Source organism: Delphinus delphis, chromosome 4 (assembly GCF_949987515.2).
Source record: "Delphinus delphis chromosome 4, mDelDel1.2, whole genome shotgun sequence".
NCBI lineage: Eukaryota > Metazoa > Chordata > Mammalia > Artiodactyla > Delphinidae > Delphinus > Delphinus delphis.
Genome location: NC_082686.1, coordinates 49932619 through 49939188, shown reverse-complemented (window position 1 = coordinate 49939188; position 6570 = coordinate 49932619). Strand labels below are relative to the sequence as shown.

At 39.6% G+C, this 6570-nt stretch overlaps 1 pseudogene; it reads left to right on the top strand.

Moving 5' to 3' along the window:
* The first annotated feature begins 387 nt into the window (after positions 1 to 387).
* On the top strand, positions 388 to 1078 carry LOC132424046 (N-alpha-acetyltransferase 38, NatC auxiliary subunit pseudogene; annotated as a pseudogene).
* The last annotated feature ends 5492 nt before the right edge of the window (positions 1079 to 6570 follow it).

Genomic DNA, 6570 nt, shown 5'->3' with positions numbered 1-6570 from the left:
AAGGTCTCCAAATAATTAGGTTGGGAAGAGGGGGAGATCAGTTAGGAAGCTGATATCTCCCTGGTCACTGCTACAAACTAGCATTGGCCTGCAGGCCTAGGTGGTGCTGGCTGTGTGAGCCCATCTCGGAGGCTAATTCGGTCTCAGAAGCAATGGCGTGTCTATGCAATTTGGGAAAGCATTTTGGCCGTGAGAAGAATTTCAAAGCAAAAGTTCAAAGAGAAAAGAAAGAGGAAACTTGAAATTAAATTTAAAGTGTATTTGTTATAACCTGAACAAACAACAATTTTATGTGCACTAACCAAAATGCTCTGTCATTCTTCATCAGTAACTGTTCATTCAAATCCCTTTGCTAAAGAGTAAAGAAGTATCCAGGGGACTGGTAAATCTTGATTTGCTTCATTAAGTCTGCTGAAAACAAAACAAAACAAACCTTGATAAAGGCATCTTATGACGATCTGGCTATCATTATTATTCTCATCCAACACAACTAATCTGATACAGTGAAAGGAACATTAATAGAATTGTTTTTAAATTTAAGAAAAAGATAATGATACGCTCGCGAGATCTCAGACCACCGGACCCGGAAGGTTCTTAGGAAGTTGAAGGGCGTGGAGGAGGCCCGGGAACAAATGGCCGCTGCTGGATCATGCTGCTACGAGAGGAGAATGGCTGTTGCAGCCGGCGTCAAAGCAGCTCCAGCGCAGGGGACTCAGACGGGGAGCGCGAGGACTCGCTGGCTACGCACGCTAGGCAGCAGCTGGAGGCGCTGCTCAACAAGACCATGCGCATTCGCATGACAGATGGGCGGACACTGGTCGGTTGCTACCTCTTCACCAACCGTGACTGCAGTGTTATGCTGGGCTCGGCGTAGGAGTTCCTCAAGCCGTCGAATTCCTTCTCTGCCGGGGAACCTCGTGTGCTGAGCCTGGCCATGGTACCTGGACACCACATCCACATCGTTTCTATCGAGGTGCAGAGAGAGAGCCTGGCGGGGCCTCCCTATCTCTGAACATGATTGCGCATGCCTTTCAGACTTCATTAAATCTGTAACCGAAAAAAAAAAAGAAAAAGATAATGATAAATATCAATGTTGGCAGCAGAAAGCCTATGTTTTGGCTGTAAGATATAAAGGGATAAAAGTTATTCCTTGCCGACGGTCTTCATTTATGTATTTAAACACTGAATTTCTTGCATAGATCCATTTCTTCCTGATGGGAATATTGATAATAGCTTTTGCAACAACCACAGCACAGAGGGCCATAGAAATCCTTGCGTCACTCCAATCTCTGCGTCTGTCATCACATGGCCTTCTTTCTTCTGAGCGTGTTTGTATGTCTCCAAATCTCCCTTTCTTTTAAGAACACTGGTCATTGCATTTAGGGCCCGCCCTAATCTAGGATGGCCTCATCTTAACTTGACTACATCTGCAAAGACCCTATTTCCAAGTAAGGGCACATCTGCAGGTACCAGGGATTAGGATTTGAGCATATCTTTTTAGAGAATGCAATTCAACCAATTAAAAATAGGTTAAATGCATATTTAAATTCTCTAAACCTGGAAGGCAGGAACAGATGAGGGAAATGGTTTTCAGAGCAGTAGCTATCAATTCAATTTTTAAATGTAAATCCTGAGGTTACAGGGAAGGAAATCTCTCTGTATGATTATGCAGAGCAAGAACAGACGTGCAATCCCATGAATGCTGACATTCTACATATAAGAAAGGTGAAAAGGAGTATATGCATCCAAGTCAAGCAGCTAGGCACTAGCAGTTCATGAAATATTACACTTTAGACTCTGGAAATAAGGCAATGGATGGCAGTGGGGAACAGGAAGGAAGTGTGTTATGCCCATTTCACAGAAAAAGAAACTGAGGATGAGAAAGTTTACATAAACTGACCAAAGTCAAGCAGCTAAGAAGTAACAGGATTGGGATTCAAAATCTTTCGGTCTGGGCCCAGAGTTCTTAAGTTTTTCACCATTATATTCCTTCTTAAAGAAATGGTTCAATGGAAATTGTTCTAGTTATGGGAATATCTAGATATGGGAATATCATATCAGATATTCCTTGTAAACTGATACACACAAATGCCTTTGCCTAGACCTTCCCTGGGCAACTAATTTCCCAGGAAATCTCTTGGAAGTGCTATTATACTTGAAGTTCAATATTCCTGTTCCTGGATATTTCTTTGTACCAGAGATGAAGCTGATGAATTCCTTCAGATAATGTTGTAAATATCTGGGCACAATTCTACTTCAGACAAGAAAACTTACTTGCATTTCCCCCAAAGTCCATGATCCACAGATCACTGTGCCTTGCCCAAGCTGTTCACTTCTGTTGTAAGGATTCATTGCCCTTTTCTTCCCAGCTGTCTTGGCCAGCTGTTATTTAGAATTCCAACCTACATTTTAAGTGTTACCCCCACATAGGTTCATTTCCTTATCCCTCTCCACCACCCAGACTGAGTTTAATTCTCCTCTCCTGTAGCTGTTTGGGATCTACAGCAGTGGGCACTCTTACCAACCAAACATAATTCACACCTTCCTTCTCCTTAACAGAACCTGGAAATTATTCAAGTAGCCAACCCCATCCACAAATCTAGGTACTCAGAGAAAGCTAACCCACCTCCACCTTGAAGGATGCCCTTCATTTTTGTTAAAACATCATTGTATCAGTAAGGTATTGCCAACCACGAATTTCAGTAGTTTAAAGCTATTGCAGTTTGTTAATGATCATGATTATGTGGGTTGGCTACTATAATCTTCTTGTCTATGCCAGCTCAGCTGGAGCTGGATCTAGAATGACCTCAGATGGATGGTCCTCAGCCTCAGTTGGGACCTTAGCTAGAATGGTTTGGAAAGCTGAGAGCTCTATCTCCCCTTGGGCTCTCATCCTCCAGCAGGCAAAACTAGGCTTCTTCACTTGGTGATAAAGGATTCCCTAGCAGAAGGAGAGGGCAAACCCCAATGCACAATCATTTTCAAGCCTTTGCCTTTTTCACAATTGTTAATGCCTGTTAGCCAAAGCAAATCACATGGCCAAGCCTCTACTCAAAAGATGGAGAGAGATTCTACTCCTGAAGCAGCAAAGTCACATTGCAAAGGGGTGAGCATACCTGAAAGGGAAGAGTTGCAATCAACTTTGTCAATAAGACCTGAAGTGATCACCTTATTCAAAATTACAATTTAGCCCCACCCAAGCACTACTGATCCCCTTTAACCTGCTCTTGTTTCCATAGTATATGTCACATTCTAACATGCTGTGTTATTTACTTATTATGTCTATTGTTTTTCTGTCTTCTCCTTTAAAATACATGCTCCCAAGGTAGAAATCTTCGTTCACTAATTGATCTACTTAGTAGACTATCTGACACATAGTAGTGGCTCAAGATATATTATTTGAATGAAAGTGTGAAAGGCCCATCAATAACCCAAGGCCAATGGGAACCTCATATTCAGCCAGAGAAAGTATCTCATTCACATCAAAGGGAATGCAGTTAGAAAATCTCCAGCAATGGGGAGGGCCTATGTTGGAATGGTCCCTGAAGTATCCATTAAAACTGTTCTAAGAGTTAAAATTCCAACTTAGAAAATAAATATAACAAAATAACAGCAATAATCTGTGACTCTGGTACCAATTTGTGACAGTATTAGCCAAATAATAACTTTCTTGCCTCTTTCGAGTTAGAAGCATAAGTCAGTGGAAGAGGCCAATCAGCTCCCCCTCCACCGACCCATCAGGCCATGGCTAACAGGCAACAGAAGTGAGCTGAAAAGAGGAGCTGGAACTCCAATGAAGTTTGAAGTTTTAATTATCACATGAAATGAGACCTATATATTACTGGCAGAGAACTTGACTATCTGAAAGTAATCAGAAAAGTCATGGGGCTTCCCCAAAATTTTACCCAAGAAAAGGGGAAATACTGGTCCCATTGAACAAATTAAAATAACAGTGTGGGAGCATGGGGGGGAATAAAAGCACTTAATGATCACATCCAACAAGCCATACTTGTCAAACGTAATGGTTACATTGCCTTTCCAATAGTGAGAGATGCAGTTGCAAAATGCCTGATTCATTCCTTGTTTATAGGAATGCCTCCTACATAGAAGAAAGGAATGCTTATCAGAGACATGAAATAAGAGAGCTAACATTTATTGAATATATGCAAGGAACAGGAGCATGGCAGGAATTATTTTATAAAATCTTTCCCAAATGCTATAAACTAAGTATTATTATCATCATTTTATATATGAGGAAATCAAAGCACAGGAAAATTAATGTGTAGTCAGACAGGAAGTAGAAGAGCTTGGCTTGAAACTGGATTCTTGCCGACTCTAAACGCCATGCTCTTCCATTAGAAGCCACTGCCTTCCACCTTGAAGCAGAATCAGATATAAGTCCTCTACTCAATTAGTTTATAATCTTATAGTATCAGAAGACCCTGGAGAGTGTCCATAAATCACTACCAGACAAGGTCTTAAGTGCTTTAGGAGATGCACTGGAAAGTCAGAAGTGGAAGAAATGACTTCCAGCTGAGGACCAGGGAAAACTTCCCAGAAGAAATGGAATTTTAATTTCACATCATAATTATGACAGAACCAAGTCTCTGGTTGGTTTTCCCTGCCCTCTTTCTTATCTTTGAGAATATTATGGGTCTTATTTACATTTTTCCAAATTTTTAAATAATCAACTAAACTGAAAGTAACTTAGACCCACTCTTCTCTCTTTTCCTTTCCAAATATATCTTCCATTTTTTCACACACATGCACAAAATTGAAGTTAAAAAAAAAAGAGGATAGACTCCCTACCTCCATTTCTTTGTATATATAAAACATACACTCTTAAAGCAGTCTGGTCTCCCACTACTATTAGAAAAATCTAAAATCAAGTCTAAGCACCCAAATCATTATAAATTTTATTAATGTTTACATATGCTTTGACAAATATAATTAATTTCTAGCATTTTTCTCATTCTGAATTTCTAAGTTGTTTATCATGCTAAATTGGCAATAACAATTATACCCCTTTCAAGCTAGAGAAAAGAGCAAATATGCAATAAACATCACTGTACATATCATAAACTATGATATTCCAAGTCCTAATGTCAAAAAGGGTGTAAATTTGAAGGTATTAAAAATTACAGAGTAGAAAAGTACTTTATTTTGCCTAAAATACATATTTAGAAGTTATAAATGACAATAATAATTTTTATAATTACACACTCTAGCATTATAAATTAGTATATAAGGATAATGGTACAAATTTATGTCACATCATAAATGGCTATTTGTAACTTGCATATCTTTTCATTAACTAAGAATTTCAGAGCCCGCTATGGAATAATAGACCAAAGATCTGATCCATAGATCTGATCCAACATAAAATCCAAAATTCTGTTTAACCAACCTAATTCTTCTCAAAAGACTAATCTAGGTCTTAAGTTGAACCCAAACAGCAGTGAGAATCAGATGACTTCAACACTTTAACTCTACCCAATTTGGACACAGTCATAAAATGTGATTTATGAATCACATAAATGAAAATTTACCTCTTCAATCAGATTAATGATTAAATAGAGGAAATAAGGAAAACATTTGTTTTGACAGTTAGTAAGTACCAGATCCTTTCCATATATTATTTCATTAAAATAGTACACAGTAGAGCTGGGCTTTGAACACATAATCTGTTCCCAGAGTCAGGCAATTCACCACTACACTAGGTCTTATACTAGGTGATAGATAAGCTTTATACCAATAAAGTTATTGATTCCACAGTATTGCAAGATTTTGGAATTGCTATTTTACCATGTGTAACAGTTTGAAAATGTGCATAAAAAGGTCGTTTGAACCAAGGGTGTTGCTTCACCCTAGATCTCTTTGAAAACTCCAATACATATTTAAGAGCCCTTCTAATAGTTCAAGTTTGAACAGTTGCCTTAATCCATCTAGTGATGAAACCAGTCTTTTCCCCCTCAGTTTCCCTATTCTTGTTCTTCTGTGGATCCACAATTAGCAACGTAAGACTGAGAAGCGTGTGATGCCCAAAGTCCACAAAAACACATTGCTCACTGCAACCATATGGCCCCAACTCAAGCACAGGTTGACGTCATGTCTTGTCAGTATCCTGTTCATGGCCAGTGGTGACTTCCTCTTTCCATCTATGTTGCCACTTCTAGAGGTTCAAACTTTACCTAGTAGGGCCCTCATGAAGGGTCCTGCCACAGGTTGTGTATGCCACATGGCATTTCAATAAAGTCACTACCCAACTGTGCACTGGTTTCAGGGCTGCCAGCACTGCTGCTGGAGTGGCTTTTGCTGTCATTCTGCTTAACTCATCCATCATCCAGTGTTGGTCTACAATACCCCAACTGCATCCTCCTACTTGTCCCCAAACGGACTCCTGTAGTAATTTCTCTGTGGTGCAGACCAGGAATGAAAGTGCTGGGCCATAGTATATATGCATATATAATTTGATGAATAACTACCAGGGTGCTTCCCAGAATAGCTGCATCAGTCCTTCCAGAAACACATGAAAATCCTTACTGGCTATTTTATTCTCACGATGGTTGA